Below are 19,250 nucleotides of genomic sequence, written 5' to 3'. Positions count from 1 at the left end.
TGAACTTCTTCCTCCTGGGAATTTTTGAGGTAAAAAACACATTACTTTCCATAGCTCCCAGTCTCAGTGTATTCAAGCTGCTGTAACAGAATACCACAGACTGGGTGGTTTCTAAGCAACACAGACTTACACTTCACGGTTCAGGAGGCTGGGAAGTCCAAGACCAAGGTGCCAGGAGACAGGGTGCCTGGTGAGAGCCCACTTCCTGGTTCACAGACAGTGCCTGCTTGCTGTGACCTCACAGGGTGGAAGGGGCGAGGCGTTTCGTCTATAGGAGCACTAATCCCATTCATGAGGGCTCCACCTTCAGGATCTAATCGCCTCCCAAACACCCGACCTCCTAATACAGTACTGTCACCTGGGGGGTTAGGGCTTCGACATATGGGTTTGGGAGAACACACACATTCAATTCACAGCTCTCCCAAACACCATGCTTAGAGTGACAATGGAGGAGTAGGAAGAGAGAACAAGGGGGTAAAAGAGAGCAAGATCTGTGGGTACACCTGGGCCATGTTCCTGGGAAGCAAGGCACATGGGGTGAAAAGTCTAAGGCAGGGGTCACCTCCTGTCAGTGCAAGCCAGGGTGTCTCAGGGAAGGGGGCCTGCGAGGAAAGTTTAAGAATGTTCTCCTCTTTTAACAGTTTTATTGAAGTTTAATCTACATACTACAGAATCGGCCTGTTTAAGTGTGAAATTCACTGGCTTTTAGTAAATTTACAGAGTTGTGCAAACGTCACCCCAATCCGGTTTTAGGGCATTTCTGCCACCCCTCCTCTCCATAAGATCCCTCATGCCCGTTTGCAGTCCATCTTCTCTCCAACCTGAAATAATGACAGTGCTTCAAATTAGTGATTGTCTTGCTTATTTCACTTAGCCAAATATTTTGTGATTCTATGTCAAAAATCCTCATTTGAGGGTATGTTTTATTGATTTGAGAGAGGAAAACAGACATTGATTTTTTGCCTCTTGTATGCACCCCAACATGGAATTCAACCCACGACTTAGGGATGTGCCCTGACCAGGAATTGAACCAGCAACCTTTTGGTGCATGGGACAACATCCAACTGAGCCACGCAGCCAGGGCTAGCCAAATTATTTTTGAGGCTTATCCATTTTGCAGCATGTGTCAGTAGTTCATTTCTTTTTATTGTTGAATGGCATTCCATTATATGGATGGACCAGAGTTTGTGCGTTCACCAGTTGATGGGCATTTGGGTCATTTCCTTCGTTATTAAAATGTTGCTTTGAATATTCATATACAAGCCTTTCCATGGACATGTTTCTATTTCTCTTGGGTAGATGACACTGATGGAATTGTTGGGTCTTATGGGAAGTTTAGCTTTTTAGGAAACTGCTAAATTGTTTCTCAAACTGGAGGCAATGTTTTATATTCCCACTTGCAATGGGTTTTGCCATATCATTACCAATATTTGGCATTACCCCCGACCCCATTTCTCAAATCCTCACCCGAGGACATTTTTTTTCATTGCTTTTAGAGAGAGAGGAAGGGAGAGAGGAAGGTTGAGATATCAATGCAAGAAAGAAGCATTGATCAGTTGCCTCCTGCATGTGCCTGGATTGGGAATTGAACCCTCAACCCAGGCATGCACCCCGACCAGGAACTGAAGCCTCAACCTTTTGGCTGAGGAACGATGCTCCAACCAACCAAACCACACCAGCCAGGGTGATACTGCCTTTTTGAATGGGGTTGTTCCGGCGGATGCCAAGTGCCGTTAGTTCTGTAAAATACCACAAGTGGAGACGTCTGAGAAGCAGATGGGCATAGGGATCTGGGCTTCAGGGGGAGGCCTCAGCTTTAGATTCATTTAGTCAGTCAATCTACTATGGGCATCTGCTGTGTGCCAATGACTGTCCCAAGTCTTGGGGTTGCAGTTGTGAAGAATATAGACTGCAGAGTCTATGTTCTTCACAACTCAGAGTCTGGTCAGGGAAACAGACTATTCCAGGGTTTCAAAGGGAGGGAATTTAATACAGGAAACTGGTTGCGTGTGAGATGGAAGAGTTGAGAAGCCAAACTGATGGAAAGATCAGGGAATCCAGCAGTTAGCCACAGTACAAAGCTGTTAGAGGGGCATGAAAAAGGGTGGTGGGATGAGAAAGGGGCTTTTGTGTGGGAGCTGGCACCACAGAGGGTGTGTAACCATGATGTCAGGACACACCCTGGCCACAGGCAGAAAGAGAGAAGAGAAATACCCTGGCTTCTTCCTTCCTTCCCACTCTCCAATCTCCCTCCAGTGCCTCCCATTGGATGAGTCTAACAGGAAGCCAATGTGCAAGGGGACCTGGGAAGTGTAGTTTTCTGGAGAATGGTCGAGAATGTCTCTTACCCAGACACTAGAACAGAAATATAAGTGAAGTAAATGAACAAACCATATGTGTATCTGTGGTAATAATGTGCTGGGTAAAGGACAGCAAGTTCAAAGGTCCTGAGGCCAGATGGAACCAAACCCCTGAGAGTGGGTGTGATGGTCTACGCTAAGTGTGCAGAGTGAGAGGGCCTGGAGATCTACAGCAAAAGCCTGAGAGATGTTAACTATTTAGGGAGAAGGCAGAACCCAGTGGTGGTGCAGCTAGAGAGTGGGAGCAGAAGTAGAAAATGTTGTGTTTGAAATCAAGGGACAAATGACTTTCAAGAAGGAGGAAACGGACCATGAAGACTCACCTGTGAGAGTGACTGAGGGCCAGTGCAAGGCTGTGGGACTAGCAAATTGGAAGGTCATTGGCCCCCATGATGAGAGGAGTTTCGGAAAGATGGAGCAGGTGGGAGGTGAAGAAGCAGAGACAGTGAGGGCAGATGTGAGTGTAAACCTCCTTGGAGAAGCTTGGCTGAAAGGAGCCAGGGCAGTTTCCTACAGCCTACACCAATGGTGAATGAGTGACAGTGTCACTGAATGCCCCATCCTCTAAGCCAGGAGACCTGGAGCACTAGGTGTCTAGTATCAGACACACCTGAGTTCAAATCCTGGGCCCACACTTACCTGCTGGGTCACTTTGACCTGGTCCCCTCTCCTTTCTGAGCCCAGTTTCCTGCCCAGTAAATAGGGAAATCACTGTACTTTTCATGGGAGGTTGCGATAACTGCTCAGCAAGCACATTTGCAGCGTGTTCAGCGCTCATAAATGCAGGCTGTAGTACAAGTAGGTAAGGACACATCTCATCTTTTTGTAAGCTCGCCATCAGTTGCAAATAATAATAAGGATGGCAGCTACTATTTATAAAACACTCACCATCTCCCAGACACCCTGCGAAATACTTTCCAAGCCCCATCTCCCCCCACTCTCCCCAGCTCACTCTGCTCCAACCACAATGGCCGCCAGCCTGTGCCTTGAACACCTACCCTTCTGCCCGGGCCTTGGCACTTGCTGTTTCCATTGCCTGGAACTCTTCCCTCCCCTATCCACGTGGCTCCCTCCCTCACCTCCTGCACGTCTCCGCTCAGATGTCACTTTCCTCAACCACCCTGTTTAAAGTTTACTCCCCTATTTATTCTTCTGCCCCACCTGAATCCCTGTGTCTTATTTTACTTTTGTTTTCCTAGTTCTTGTCTGATTCAGCCCGCAGAATGTTCAGCCCCACAAAGGCAGGCATTTTGTTTGTGGTTCACAGTGCCTGGGGCATAGATGCTCAATCTACCTTTCTTTCACTTGATTCTCGGGACACTGGAGTCCCTGACACGTACCAGGTCCAGAGTCCACACAACAACCCACTTTGCAGATGAGGAAACTGAAGCAGAGAGGTCATTGCGGGAGGTCACACAGGGGCAGAACCTACCTTTCGGTGTCAGGAAAAGGACAGTTTAAGACCCGCACTCCCCTGTTACGGGCTACTCTCCAGGCGAGCCCTGCAAAAGCCTGAGTCATCGCCGCCTCCAGACAGCGGTGGCGGCGCGAGGTGAAGCCGGAGCGCCAGGAGGGGGCGTGAGTGCAGGGAAAACAGAGGAAATTAAACCCGCCGGGCGCTCCTCGCGGCAGCCGCGGCAGCCTCGCCGCCCTCGCCGCCCCCGCCGCCCCCGCAGCCGGCCGGTGCAGGGGTGGGAGGTTCGGGGGCTCTGCACTCCGCTCCTCAAAGCGGGGGCACCTGGAGCCCTGGGGCGTGGAGAGGGTCGAAAGCGTCAGTTACCCACCCCCACCCCAAGTTCAAGTTGTGAGTGGAGAGCCACCTGGGACTTGTCTGCAAAAGCCCAGCCCCCGTCTCCGCCGCGCCGGGTCGGAACGCCGCCCCGGGTGCCCCGGGGAATCCTCCTGCTGACCCAGTGACCCTCTTCGCCCAGAGCTCCGCGTCCACGGGCTTCGGACCCGCCGCTCTGGGCTTCCCTCGTTCCGAAACGACCCAGGGGACCCCGAAGTGGTCCTGGTCCCAGGAAAGCCCCCTCCCCAAGGAAAAGGAAACTCCGGGCCGCTGGGTTCCTGGGGGCGCACCAGAGTCTCGCCCCCCATAGACCCTCATACCTGTCCCCGCGGGCGTTAGAGAGCCGGGGTCGCCGTCCTAACGGGAGATGGGCGGGGAGTCGTGACTCGGGTCCCCTGCCAGCTTTGGGTGGCCGAGCACCTGCGGTTCTGGGCGCCGACGGTGGCCCGGGAACGCCGCCTGTGGGGGGCGGGGGAGACCCCGCGGGGAGGGGGCGGGGCCGCGGGGAAGGTGCGGTGGTGCCTCCCGGGGCCGGACGGTCCCGGGCAGGGCAGCGGCTTGGCCGGGGGAGGGGCCGGGGCGGTTCGGGCGCCCCCCGCCCCCCCCCCGCGGGCTCCGGGCCTGGCCGTGACGTCACAGCGGCTGGAAGTGCCCGGCGCGGAGGCGCGGGAGGGGGCGGGAGTCGGGCCGGTGCTTTATAAGCGGAGCCCGCCCGGCGCGCCGAGCCGCAGCCCGCGTCCCGGAGCCCCCCGGCCGGCCGGCCCCGAACTCCAGCTCGCGCTCGCGCGCCCGGGGCGGCTGGGCGGCGAGGGACGGAGCGCCAGGCGGCGGGCGGCCGCGGGGCATGAGGCGGGGGCGCGATGTCGGTGCCGCTGCTCAAGATCGGGGCCGTGCTCAGCACCATGGCCATGGTCACCAACTGGATGTCGCAGACGCTGCCCTCGCTCGTGGGGCTCAACGGCACAGTGTCCCGTGCCGGCGCCTCCGAGAAAATCGTGAGTGGCCGCGGCGCGGGGGGCGCTCCCGGGGGGCGTGGTGCCCGCGCCGCCGCCGCAGCCCCCGGGGACCCCCGGCTTCCCTGCCCGGGGACGCTCTTCCGGGGCCGGGGGCCAAACGCACGGGCGGAGGGGCCTCGCGACCCTCGGCTAACTCCGCGCGGTTCAGCATCGCTGCTGCTGTTATTATTTATTATTAGTGAGCAGCGTCCGAGTGGCAGCAAGGTCCTGGGCTCGCCTCGGCCCGGGGTGCAGGCGGCGAGGGTCGGGCTGAGCGGGCAGAGCCGGGGGCAGGTTCCGCCCCCCGGAGAGGGACCCTGGCCCAGCCCCGCAGCCTCGGGACCGCTGCTGTTTGCGTCGGCGTCTCTGAGTTGTCCCGTCTGAGAGGCTGTCTGCCTCTCCGTCGGTTTCCCCCTCGTGCGCTTCTCCATTTACGTCTCTCCCTGCCCCTGTCTCTGTCGCACTGTCTCTGACTTTGTGTCTTCTTTCTGTCTGTCTGTCTCTCTCCTATCGCCCCCGCCCCCCAGAATCTCACTCTTCATTACCTGCTCACCACGTGCTGAATCTGAGTATATTTATCCCCACAACCTGCCCTCCGTAGGATGCAGAAGGGTTTCAGCCTGGGGCAGGGACCTACGCTGCCCCCAGAAGCTCCGGTGTTGCCCCTCCCCCGTGCCGTCCTATCCTCCATCACCTTCATCCTCCGCCCTTCCTGCCGTGGAGCTTGAGGGGAGGGCAGGGAACCCAGCCGGGGCTAGTAACGGTGGTCCCGGTGTCCGAGGAGAGGGGAGGAGGCAGCCTCCATTGCAAACTTCCCTCAGTCTCCTCTGGATGAGCCCCTCCCACCCCGTCCCCTCTTCGGTGTGTTTGCGGGAGTCCTCCCGATAGGTGGAGCTGGGGTGCGTGGGCTTCCTCTCCTGCTTGATTGCGCCCCAACTTCCCCAGCAACCCTGTTTAGCCCCAAATGCTACCGCACTGCTTCTTTCTCTCCCTTCCGTGAAAGAGAAGGGGTCTTTGCTCCCAAGAGGGTCAGGCAAGTGGAGAGGGTATGCCATTGCCCTGTGCCCAGGCCCTGCCCAGCCCCGCGGGGGGAATTGCCCTGGGCTCCGCACAGGTGAGGGATATTGGTCCAAACTCTCAGACTTGAAGCCAGTGTGTGAATCAGATATGATGCCTCAGCGTCCGTCCTGATGTGTCTGTCCATGCATGGGTTTCCGTGTGGGGGGGGTGTGTGAATGGGGGTGAGAGAAAGTTTATGCTCTTTGCCAGTTCGGGGGCCTAAGCATATTTTTGCGTGTGTAACAGTGAGTCCCAGGATGAGTGTGAGTGTGTCCCTGAGCGAGTGTGTCTGGGTGTGGATGCATCTAAATGTGTACCTGCAGTTGTATGTTGCTGATGGTGGGTTTGCACTTGTTATGTGGTTGCATGTGCCCAAAAGTGTTTGCATACATGAGTCTGAGACAGCCTACTTGCTGTTACCTTCTGAGGGGCAAGAAAGATGTTTCATCGGAATTAGAAGCCAGGTTCCCCTCCCCTACCGCTGAAGGAATGTGACTTTGTGTGACTGTGTGCATGTATTATGTGCAGTATACAGTGTGTAAATGAGGATATATGCTCTGTCTGGAGAAAGTGCACATAAGTGTGTAACAGTGTGTCTCTGAGTTATGATTTTGTGTGCACATATGAATCTGCAAAGATGTATGTACATATGCATGCATGTGCATATAAATGTGGACGTGTGCATTTTTAGAAGAATATGCATACATGTGCAAGTGTGTATCTGAATAATGTGTGTCTACCTTGTATTATACTCATGTGGTGGATTCCTGGGTGTATATGTGTTTTCTGTGAGTGTGTGTGTGTGTGTGTGTGTGTGTGTGTGTGCGCGCACCCAAACAGACCTGGTCTCCACTCTGGCCAACCCATAGTTAATAGTGCCTTGATCAGTGCTTCCATGAAATTGCCTGCTGAAAGCTAACAGTTCTCCGATCCCTGATCCCCACCCTATCCTTGAGCCTCACTAAGCCTTGCCAGAAGGGCTCTGTGGATGTCAAGGGATTCAGTTTGGGACCTGGGAGGGGACTGTGACATGAGGGTGCTCTAGGAGGGCCTCGGGAGTGTCTGAGAGACCTAGGTGGAATCCAGACGTTCCCCTAACTTGCTCTTGACTTGAGGCCAGTGACTTCATTCAGCACTTTGAGCTGTGGCTTCTCCGTGAATCAAATGGCCATGATGACTCCTACTTCACAGAACTGTCATGGGTGACAGATCTACTGCCCAGCTCCCTGTCCGTCCATCCTTCCTTGCACCCATTTATCCATCTCTCCATCCATCCATCTATCTCTCCACCCATCTATCCACCCGCCTGTTCATTTGTCTCTTTATCCTTCCATTTATCTTTCCATCCACCTCCATCCATCTTTCCATTGATTATCCATCACTTGTCTCTCCATCTATCCTTTCATGCATCCATCCTTCCATCCATCTATTTATCTATCCATGCGGCCACCTATCTCTCCATTCAGTCAGTATCCATCATCTGGCATTTCTTCATCTGTCCTCTATTTATTCACCCTTCCATCCACCTATCTCTCCCTATCTATCCATCCTCCCATCCATCTTGTTTCGTCAACAGACTTATTGAGTGCCTCCTTTATGTCAAGCATGTGTATGTTCGAAAGCTGCAGCTCAGTGCCTGCCATAGTAGATTCTCAGTTAGTGCTAGGACTCTGAGTCAAACATCTGGGTTTGAACTCTGTCCCACACTAGCAGTATGACCTTGAGAGAAGCTATTTCATCTCTTTCAGCTCCAATATCCTCATTAGTCAAGGAGAGGTCAGAGTCCCCGTTAGACCACAGGATCCATGAGGACAGGTATGTTTTGCTCACTACTGAACCCTAAGGCTTGATGCATAGTAGGTCTGCAATAAATATTTGTCAGGCGGCAGAACCAAAAATCATGTCTTCATAAGGATTCACGGATCCCACCTTCAAATAGAAACAAATGGGTGGGTGCATGTAGGTCGGTGATTCTCAAACCTTTTTCATCTCATGGCACATATTAATTACTAAAATTTTGTGGCACACCAAAATATATATTTTTTACTGATCTAACAAAAAAGTGCTATAGTTTTTATTTATTCACACTGGATGGGCTGTTGTCATTTTTTGATAATCTAAGGGTATAGAGGTCAGGGCCCTGACTAAATGGTCAGGTATTGTGTGCTTTAAAAATTCTTGTGGCGCGCCTGTTGAAATCGCTGATGTAAGTGCTCAGTAAGGAGGAATTGCTTTGCTTGCCATTATAGTCAGGCACACAGTAGGCCTGAAATAAATATTTGTCAAGTGTCTAAAACAATAATCCACCTTCCTAAGGATTGGGAAGAGCGAGGAGAAATGGCAAGGCACCGAGTAGGTACCCAGTAAGGCGGGGCTGTAGGAAGGTGTAGGGCACCAATATGGGTTACCTGATGGATTCTAGTGAGAATTCCCAGTTATATAGCAGAAGATTGGGTGCTGGTATTTGTCTTAATAACGAACATCAGTTGTGAGGTGTGGGGGCTGGGGAACCCAGACCCTGTGGCCATTCTTGTCTCTGGCTGTCTCTCCCGGATCTGACCCAGAGGAGCAGCTTAACATTATAAGAGGTTCTGAGAGATGGTGGTACAGACCATCCCTGGAAAGGAGCTGTCACCGCTCCTGTCTTTGGCCAACGCCCAGCCATAAACCATCCTTGTGGGATGGGAGCCTCCAATGAAATGGCTTCTCACCCGGAACCATAAATCCGGAGCCAGACCAAAAGCTGTCATCCTCGTTGCCAGCAGCTGCTGTCATTGTGGGGCCTGAAGTGAGTTACCTGCATCTTATATATTACGTCCTTGCCCATCTCCCTCATCCTGAAGGGTGGGAGGGAAGAAAGGGGAGGTGGAGGAGGGTATTCTGTCTGGGGAGGACCCTCTCCTCATGGAGGAATGGGGAGGGCTGAGTGGCTATCAGCAAAATGTTCTTTGAGGACTTTCCTGTGAAGAACCAAAGTGCCGAATCCATGTCTCTTCTTGACAGTTTTCTGGGGGAAAACGCCTCAGAGAGTCAACGCATGTATCAGCCCAGACAGGCCGAGTTACACTGCGGTGATGGAGCAGCCTCCGTCTCTGTGATTTATGCATTTCTCTCTTGCGCTAGGTGTCCACTGTTGGCTGGAGGGCTCTGTCTGTGGTGGTCACTCAGGGACGCAGGGCGACGGAGGCTGTGTGGTGACATAATCACTGAGACAAGAAAAGGAGGGCGCAGCAAACCCTCACCAGCTGCTAACGCCTTGCCCTGGACGGTGCCACATGTTACCTTTGCTCACAATTCATTGGTCAGTGCAAGTCACATGGCGTGCCTAACCTCAAGGAGGGTAAGGAGTGTGGTCTTACCCTGACCTGGATGGAAAGGAAAACCAGATGTTTGTGAACAACACTGAATGCCTCCCTGCCCTACTGATTCCCTCCTCCTTTTACCCTAAGTGACAAGATTTCTCTTAGAGGGTATCTCCGTTCAACAAATATGTACCGAGTACCTACTATGTGGCAGGCACTATTCTAGATATCAAAGATATAACAGTGAACAAAATTGACAAATACCCTTGTCCCTGTGAACTGACATGCTAGGGCAGGGATTGGAGACATAAGTAAGTATGTAGACAAATCTGCACCATTTCCAGTGATGACGTATGTGCTGTGAAGAAGCACAGAGCACTATGAGGGGCGTGGAGAGTGCTGGGGGCACTTTTAGGTTGAGTGGCCTCTCTGAGGAGGTGACGTTTGAGCAGAGAGCTGAAGGAAGGGAGAGAAGGCTCATATCTAGAAGAAAGAAATTACAAGTGGAGGGAGCAGTATGTGCAAAGGCCCTGAGGTGGGAATATGCCTGGAATGTTGGAGAAACAGTGAAGGTACGAGTATGGCTGGAACAGAGTGGGTGAGGTAGGGGGCAGCAAGAGGAGATGAGGGTGCGGAGGACGTGGAAGCCACTCTCTGTTTGGGGTGGGGGAGCCTTGTAGAAGTTTTGGATTGAGCATGAAACCCCTCGCACATCCCCTGCCATCCTCTCATGCTTTCCTTTTCTCCCCTGTACTTTTAGCCCTCCGATGCACTCTACGTACTTGGCTTCTTTATCTTGTCTGGTTCTCCCCACTGTAATGCCAGCAACTTGAAGACAGGGATTTTTAAAAAATCAATTTTTGTCGACTGTTGTAGCCCCAGGGCCTAGCCCCGGGCCTAGCACACAATTTGTGTTGAACGGATACTTGTAACTGAATAAATGGGATGTGAAGGAGGGTTCTGAGCAGAGGAGGGATGGTCTTGACTCCGGTGTTCATAGTTTCCCTGTGGCCTCGGTGGGCAGGACAGACTGTAGGAAGTGAGGGCAGGAACTGGGAGACCAGGCAGGAGGTGACTGCCCTGGCCCCGATGAGGGCTGGTGGGGACTGGGCCAGGGTAGGGGCCAAGCAGGTAGAGAAAGGTACCTGGGTGTACTGTGGATGTGACCACACCTGCCTTATTCTCCTGCTCCTAATCGTGGACTTAGAGCCTCTGCCCCAGCACGTCAGAGTGTGAAGAAATATTTGTCAAACACCTACTTCCTGTCATGGAATATAGAGACAAATAGTGCCCCCCAACTTCAATCAGATTGCAGCCTCATCAGCAGGTGCTAGGGATGTTTCTGGAGTGGTACAAGGGCAGAGAGGAGGGGCCCTGAGCCAGCCAGGGAGTGATGGAGGCGACGCTGCCCAGACTGTGTCTTAAAGGAATTGGCCAGAGGAAGACAGAGCGCAGCATCCCGGAGCACCGCAGGAACAGCGTGTGACAAGGCTCAGACGCCAGGAGCCTGCTCGTGGGCACAGAGACTGCGGAGAGTTCACGGTTGCTGGAGACTCCCACGCTACATCGGGAGGCCTGTGGAAGTGGCCTGAGTGGTCAGGAGGGTCCACGTCACAAAGGGGTTTGGCTTGAGGTGCCTGTGCTTGTCCCAAGTGTCAAAGGCTGGGAGACTTGGGGGGGTTTGGAGCAGGGAAGTGATAGGAGGTGGTCCGTCCCATTTTTCTAGAGACCTCACGGTTAGAAAATCTTTCTGGATTGCGAGTGTGAGGTCTGCCCCCTTTAACGTTTGCCCATCTCACTTGCACCAAATCTAAACTCCTTACCTGGCCCGACTTGTTGAGCCTCCCTTCTTCATTCGCAAAATGGGCGTGATAGTAGAATGCACTGCGTAGCACTGTGCTCAGCCGTGTTCCTGACACGTGGTGGAGGGGCCTGTAAGGGTCAGCTACTGTTACTGCGGTCACCTCCATTATCATTACAGCAGCCCACCTTCCCGAGTCCAACACCTTGGGCCACCCATCCACCCTCCACACTCTTCTCGTTCTCTCCTCTGGAGCTTCGCGCTTGCTGGGCCACCCTCTGGGAGCACCCATCCTCCAACCTGCCCCTTCTCACCACTCAGGTCCCCGCTCAAGTGTCACCGCCTCAGGAGGCCTTCCTGGACTGCCTGTCCCCACTCTATTATTTGAACCTGTTCTATTTTCTGCCCAGCACTCAGAATCATCGGAAATGGTCACGGTCACTGTTTGTTTACCACCAACCAAACTGGAAGTGCCGTGGGAGAAAAACTTTGCCCCTCCTGTTTATTCCTGGGAGCCTCTCATGTCAAACAGTGGATGTTTTCTGAGTGGCCTCAGTGCTGCCCCTTCGTCCCCCCAGGGACAGCTCTGCACCTCGATGAGTATGTCTGTGACCCCAGGTCTTCTCCCCTGGCTCAGAGGGGATGGTCAGAAAGTGTGTGCATCGCCAACTTCCCCCCTAAAGGTAGGGAGTGGTGTTGCCACCCAAGGGCAGAACAGAGTCATCCCCAGCTAGCAATGGTTGAGCCCCTCTCTGCGCTGAGTCCTGGGCCAGGGCCTGGGGATACAGCTGTGAACGGAAGAGGCTCAGTCTCTCCCCTCCCAGAGCTTCCCAGGGAGACAGTGAAGATGGGAGTGTGCAGATGGCTGTGTAAGCACGGTTTGATAAAGGCAATGAAGGAGAAGATGCGGAGCCATGGGGGGCATGCAATTGGAAAGGGTGGTCAGGGAAGGCTTCCCTGAGGAGATGACATTTGCCCTGAGACAGGGAGGATGCATAAAGCAAGGACAGAGCTGGTCAGGTGGAGGGACAGAGACGAAGAGAATGGGGTTTGTGAAGGTGTTGGAGTGGACGGCAGGTGGAGTGTTGGAGGATCTGGCGAGGTGGGAGGGAGCCTTCCCCCAGAGGTGGCGCCCACCGTGGACCCAGTCCGCCCCCACTGTGATGCCGACCTTTGCCCACCCAGTCAGAGCCACGGGCAGCTAGCTGCCCAGGCGAGGCCGTCCGGGCCACTGGTGTGTGGCTAAAACTGGCTTCCTCCTCTTCCAGCGGGAAGCTCTGTTTTCTGGCTCTTGGTTCCTTCGTGCCCCCAGCTCTTCTCACCTCCAGCCCTGTGCGGCTGATGTGTCTTTGTGGAGCTCTGGCAGGGAACAGCCACAAGGCGAGGAAGAAAAGCGGCTGCCGGCGGCCCTGGCGCTTGGGCAGTGTGATGCGGGTCGGATTGTTTGTGTGTGGGAGTGAAGAGGCTTCCACTGGAGACCAGTCCTTGTCTCCGTCTCAGCCTTAACGCGTCTCTATTTTTAAACTCTCGTTGTTTGAGTCTCTCTTTCATCTTCGTTTCATGAACTATCTTTATTCCTTCTCTCTGTGTATCCACAATGCACAGTAGACATTTAATACGTGTTTGTTGAGTGAATACGGATGATTACCTCTTTGTCTGCCTTTCTCTGTCATACTTCCTGTCTGTCTTGTTGCTGTTTGTCTCCGTGTCTATGTCGTCGTCTCTGTGTCTTTCCTTTCCTGTCTCTGCCTCTTTTGAGTCTGATTCTGTCCGTCATTTCTGTCTCTTGGTGTCTTAGTCTCTCTCTCATCAGTCTCTCAGTCTGTCTGTCTGTCTGAGATTCTGTTTCCATGTTCCTGTAGTTGCTGTAGCACAGCCTAGGACCCTGACAGAGAGAGGGGAGGGGAGGGACCAGAATTCTCAGGACCAAAAGGGCTCTTTAGACAGGACAGAGCCAGGACCCATGTTGGAGCGGGGCAGGGTGAGCCAGACCATCGCGAGCTTGTGAAGGCCCCAGAGTGTGCCTGGACCCCTGGGGCAGTTGGGGATGAGATCTGGTGGGAGCCAGGGATGAGGGGAGGGTGGCGCCCAAGCTCCAGGTGACCCCCAGCCCTGCATCGCCCATTCCCACTCCCCCTGCTGCCCAGGAGGACGTATATCCTGCTAGAACCCAGCCACCCCGCCCCAGTGCCAGCTCCAAGATGGAACAGCTGTCTGGGCTGCAGCTGCAGAAGCTCGTTTTGAACAAGGGAGATGATTGCAGGAGTGACGGGGGGAGGGAGAGCAAAGGGGAGGGCGGCAGGGGCCAAACGGAATCAGGCTTGATTGTTGCTGCTGCCGCAGTGGGTGGTTTGCCTGGGAAATGGGGAAACCGGGTGGCTTTTCTGAGGCAAGAAAAGGCAGAGGGGGTCTGTCCAGCCGTGGGTCCATCTGTCCACACTTCTGGTCCCCCTGGTTCTGAAGTTTCTCCGCCTATCTCGCCCTCCTCCCGTATATCGGAGCCTGCGTCTGCCTGTCTGCCCGCCCCTCTGCCCGGGTCTCTCTGCGTCCCTGAGCTGCCGCGCAGTCCCTCGGTGCCGCTGTCATTATCAGAAGCACCGCGAAGGTCTGAGCAGCCTCGGACTGCTCTTTTTCTTGTTGTTTCTGCGATATGTCTCTGTCTCAGTGATGCTCAGGGGCTGGAGACAAGCAGAGATGGCAAATTCCCAGGACACAATGCGATCCTGTCCTTCAATGAAGGGATATTTACAAAGATATCTCAATTAGAACTAATTAATTAAGCGAGCCACTCTGCCCCTGCCCTCTCCTCCACCCCGTCGTCCCGAGGCCTCCTGGGAGAGAAGCAGCCAGTGAGTGGATGGCAGTCTGGTGCTCAGACCGAGTCTCAATGTTTAATTTATAACAGCCTTCTCTCCACATGCCGTCAGTCCATCCAGAAGGGCAAGGTGGCTGCAGGCGTGTAGACTTGGGCAGAGTCTGGAGACCTCCGACCCCCCCATGGCGTGCTGGGGCGGGTGCGTGCACCATGGAGCCTGCCCTGCGTGTCAGGGAGGGTCATAGCGTGTTTAAACCTGTCCCAGCATGTCTGTGTGGCAGGCACGCCCCTGTGTATAAGGAGAGTCCGCTGGCCACCGGGCGCGTCTGAGCGCATGGGACATGTTGGAGCAGGTCAGGCCTGTCTCTCGTGCGGGGCATCTCTCCTTGAGGGTACAGTGAGATAGGTGTTGTAGGTCCCCCGGCCAGGACAGTGGAGACATGACAATGTCCACAGCTTCCAGGGGGAACTGGTCATCCCCCAGCTCCCATCCCCTGCTCCACACTCGGGATCCCCCAGCCCCTTCAGCACTGGCGGACCAGAGGGGTTGAGTTCCCAATCTCAGTCTGTTGCTCTGTCCTCTGGAGCAACCTCCTCTGCCCCCAGTGCATAGCTGCAGAGTCCCCGGCTTGCCCGTTGCTCTATTCTCACCAGGCCTCTTCGGGTTGCTTCTCACCTCTGCGTGCCCCGTCCCACCCCACACAGGGAAAATGTTGCTTCTCAAATTTCACCTTCTAGTTATGAAGCCTTCAGTACAGTACTCAGCCCGAAACCCCAGTGGTGTGACTGAAAGGTGATTTGGCCCTCCCATAATGATAGGTGTGACGATGCAGCCCTCAGTGTGACGTCCGATGAGGTGGGCCACTCTCAGGTAATGGCAGGTCTGAGGATGCAGCCCTCCGTGCAGGGCCCTGGGGAGTGACGTGGCCTTCGGTATAGTGACAAGTCTGGTGATGCGGCTCTTAGTGTGATGCCAGGGTAGTGCCGGGGCCGTAAACGTGAAATATCTTGAAATGTGACTTTGGTCTGCAGACTGGCACTGGCTGGGACATTTGGTGCAGTCAGAGGGAAGAGGAATTTGCTCATCCTGGTGAGTGCTTCTCTGGCTATTCCAGGAAGCCAGGATTCCTCACCCCTACTGGCCAAGGTGGCTTCATTAGCCCTTGTAAGTGCCGTATGACCTCGGCAGGACACCAGACTTATTTGTAAAGCATAAATTCTGCAGGAACATGTCAGGACTGAGTGCAATGCTAATGAGTTAGGGAGAACTAAGAGGGCAGCTGACAGAATGTACACAGATGCCACTTCCTAGGGAGAGGCGTGTAGGGATGTTCACAGATACAGGCAGGTGGGCACCTAGGGACGTGAAGAAATACACCAGAAAGGGCACTCACGGTCTTAAAGGGACCACTGTAACATGTCTGTGGCTGTCCAGAATAGCACACAGAGGCCAAGGGTACCTACAGGGAGGCCTTCACCCGTGTGATGGCCCGCTGTGGCGGAGCTCTTTGTGGGCAGAGGCCGTGTGCATTTCCATACATGGCTGTAGGGCAGCACATGGATGTAAATGCTCAAGGGGAGAGGAATATGGACACAAATATATCGGGTGTACACATATCAGGATTGACTTGTGGGCTCATGAATTGTACAGAGCATATGGGAACAGAATACTGTGAGTGTGTCTGAATGAAGGAAATGTTTGTGGCCATGGGCAACAGTGCAAGGTACACGTATACTTGCACTTCTCCACTGGTGCACACTAGCATTCATCTGGGTTTGCATGTATGTGCACCTGTACACATGGCTAGTCACAGATGTGTCCAGATGTTCTGTATATGTCCAGAATGATGCTCACGGGTACCTGTGGATAAACATGGATGTCCCCAGACAGTTACAGAACCCTTGTGTGCACCGATTCCTACATGCCACTATTTTGGGACACAACTGACCAAATCCCCTCCAATCCCCTGGACTACTGGCAAAATGAGGTTTCAGAGACAACCTCAGAGTGGCCTCTGAACTGCCCAGGTCCTTTTTGCGGGGGGAGTACAGAGTCACATGGGTGATCTGGCAACATCATCCAAGAATACAGAGCCCTGAGCCCGGCCTCGCAAACCTGGCTGTCTTAGCTGGGATTCTGCCCTGTTGATAACCCCTACAGTCAGAGCGAATTATGTTAGCCAATGCTCAGAAGTGGCTTGGAGTGGCCCCTGGCACAAGGCAGAGCTCAGTGCGTGTTAGGGACCATCATTATCATTGAGTGGAATTGTTGTTACCATTGGGAATATTCTCCTTGCAATGCAGAGAGCTCCTAGTCCTTTGTGTCTCGTTGTCCAGCCTTTCCTATCATCCCCCTGCCTGTCCCAGCATCTGCCCTGATGTCCTGCTAGCCTTCCAGCTTCATCTGTTTCTCTCTTGCTCTCACTTCAGAGAGTCAGTTCTTGAAAACCTTGGTTTCCTTTCTTACTGGTGGGCTCTTTCCTTACACCTCTCTTTATTCTCATTTACCTACAGGCATCACAGTTCCAGTCTGTTTGCCAGGGATGGGGGGTAGGTGGGTGTCAGAGAGTCTGTTTGGAATAGAGAGCTCCCTAAAGTGGCCCAGTGAAATAGGAGCCTCATGTAAGAAATTCAGGGAATCTCACAAAACCCAATAACTGAGGTTCTTGGGATTTGAAAAGCCATAATTCACACACCCATTTCTCAATTTAGTTAGCAAATATTTATTACCTACCTACTGTGCACCAGGTAGACAAGGCAGATGAGATGCTTGCTCTCATGTGGCTGACATTTCAGTGGGAAGAGGCCAGTCACAAACATGTGAGAAATTGTCATCCAGTAACAGTGCTATGCAGAGAGGGATGGTCGTGGAGGTGGGGCCACTCTGGGTCTAGCAGCAAATCCCCACTTTCCTGTCCCCTCTCCACTCTGAGGGCCCTTTGTTTCTACATCTGTCACTCTAGCTGGCCCATGACTCTGAGTTTCTACAGCCCCTGGTCCCCCATGAGCCTTCAGTTCCACGGTTCGACAGGTTTTATCACCTTGACCTCCATGTTCCAATTCCAACTCCCTGGACTGGAGAATTAGCCTCTTTCAACATGTATCAGTAATCCACTCTCATCCAATTCACCGAAACTGGACAGCTTGGGCAGCTGGGAACACATGGTTATGGAGGTCTTCCTCTCAGCAGGGATTTATGGGTAAGGGCATTCCTTTGGGGTAAGGGTGTTCTCTTGGAAGGGGCATTGGGAAGGGAGGCCATGGTAGACATTGTCCTTCAGTTGTTCACTCGCTGGACAGACTGACTGTGCCAGTCCCAGGCACCGTTATAGGTGCTGAGCCACAGTGTGAATGTGGCAGGTAAGCCTCTGTTTTGTGATGCGTATTTACAATGGAGGTACAGGAAACATATAAGCAAATGAATCAGCATGCTTATTTTGTATAGATAAGTGCCGCAGAGTAAATAACAAGACGGGAAAGAAAGTGACTGGAGAACCCCATTTGGTTGGGACATTGGGCTAGGCTCTCTGGGGAGATGACATTTCCCCCAGCTTTTTTGGAGATGTAATTGACATATCATATTGTGTAAGTTTAAGGTGTGCAGTGAAATGATTTGGTATTTGTATATATTGCAGAATGATTGCCACATTAGGGTTAGTTAACACCTCCACCTCCTCCTCACATAATTAATTACCTGTGTGCATGTGTGTGTGTGTGTGTTGAGAGCATTTAAGATCTACACTCTCAGCATCTTTCAAATGTATAATACAGTATCGTTGACTACAGTCACCACGCTGTGACTTATTCATCTTGTACTTGGAAGTTGGGGAGGTGACATTCGAGCAGAAACCTGACAGATGAGGAGCCGGCCACGGGAAGAACAGGAGAGGAACATTCTGGGAGAGGGAACCGCAAGTGCACGTGCCTCTGACATGAACATGAGCCTGGCAACTGGCTTCTGGAAAGAGAGGGCTGGGTGGCCTGAGGGGGGAGGGGACGAGGTCGTGCAGGTTGGCTGGCGGCGCTGCATGCACGGCCTCCCAGGCCGAAGTGCATTGTGGGTGTTCGATCTGAATGCAGTGAGAAGCCGCTGGACTAGCGGCAGTGGGGAGGAGTGCTGTGGGTCGACTCCCGATGTTTAAAGATCCCTCTCTCTTCTGTGATGGGGAGTGAATTCCAGGGGAAGACGATGGGAGCACGGAGACCAGGGAGGAGGGGACTGCAATAGTCTAAGCAAAAGCCAGTGGTGGCTGAGCCAGCACAGAAGCATCGAATGGTGAGCAGTGGGCAGGTTTGGCTCATGTCGTAGTAGGAGCGCCGTCAGGACTTGCTGATGGATCAGGCGTGAGGAGTGAGAGGAAGGAGCGGAGAAACCGGTGGTGGCTGGAGAGAAGCCTGAGGCCTAGGGAGAATTTCTTTCAAATTTTTTTTTTATCTTCAACCCAAAGACATTTTTTCATTGCTTTTTTTAGAGAGAGAGGAAGGGAGAGACACATCAATGTGAGAGAGAAGCATAGATTGGTTGCTTCCTGTATGTGCCCAGACCAGGGATCATATGTGCCTGGACAGGGGATTGAACCCACAACCTAGGTATGTGCCCTGACTGGGAATCGAACCTGCAACCTTTCTGTTACAGGATGATGCTTCAACCAAATGGGCCACACCAACCAGGACTGCCTAAGAAGAATTTCTAAAACGCGGGAGGGGGTAAGAGCAGACCAGAAGTCAGCTGGGTCATCCTACCTTAATAGCCAGGAGGAGATAATGGCCTGAACCCCCCTCCATGCTCCATGGAAGGCGAGGGTCTCCCCAAGATTTCCACCCTTCCTAGGGGGCCTATATTCTCATGATGATCTCTGCCTCCAACTCCCTGCTTCTGCTAATTGTTGCCCCCCATCTGGCATCTGTTGCCGTTTGGTCTCTGCTCCAGTCTCTATCTGGACTGAGAGCACAGACCAGATAGAGAGCAAGGTGATGGAGAGCCTTAAATGCCAGGGCACACTTGGACGTGATCCTGAAAGCAGTGGGGCCATTTATCCTCTATGTATTTATTCAACAAGTGCTTTTGAGGACCTAATGTGTGCCCATCATGGGAGTTAAGATGGTGTGTGAGCTAAGGAGGCAGGGAT

General features: G+C 53.2%; 1 protein-coding gene across 2 annotated transcripts in view; it reads left to right on the top strand.

The window, feature by feature from the left end:
- The window catches only part of OLFM2 (olfactomedin 2), a 70,111-nt gene that overhangs the window by 11,714 nt on the left and 39,147 nt on the right, over positions 1-19,250 (top strand). Inside the window, exon 1 of one of the 2 annotated variants that reach the window (XM_037127328.2) lies at positions 18,785-18,828. The exons of the other annotated variant lie outside the window; for it this stretch is intronic. The gene's annotated coding sequence lies outside the window, so the exon portion shown is untranslated. Of the gene's footprint in view, positions 1-18,784; positions 18,829-19,250 lie in introns of those variants that run through there. 2 annotated transcript variants of the gene reach the window in all.

This window comes from Artibeus jamaicensis, unplaced genomic scaffold (genome assembly GCF_021234435.1).
Source record: "Artibeus jamaicensis isolate MK-2021 breed Jamaican fruit bat unplaced genomic scaffold, CSHL_Jam_final scaffold_537, whole genome shotgun sequence".
In the NCBI taxonomy this organism is placed as follows: Eukaryota; Metazoa; Chordata; class Mammalia; order Chiroptera; family Phyllostomidae; genus Artibeus; species Artibeus jamaicensis.
The sequence above is the reverse complement of the archived record's forward strand: the minus strand, read 5'-3'. Positions and strand labels throughout refer to the sequence as shown.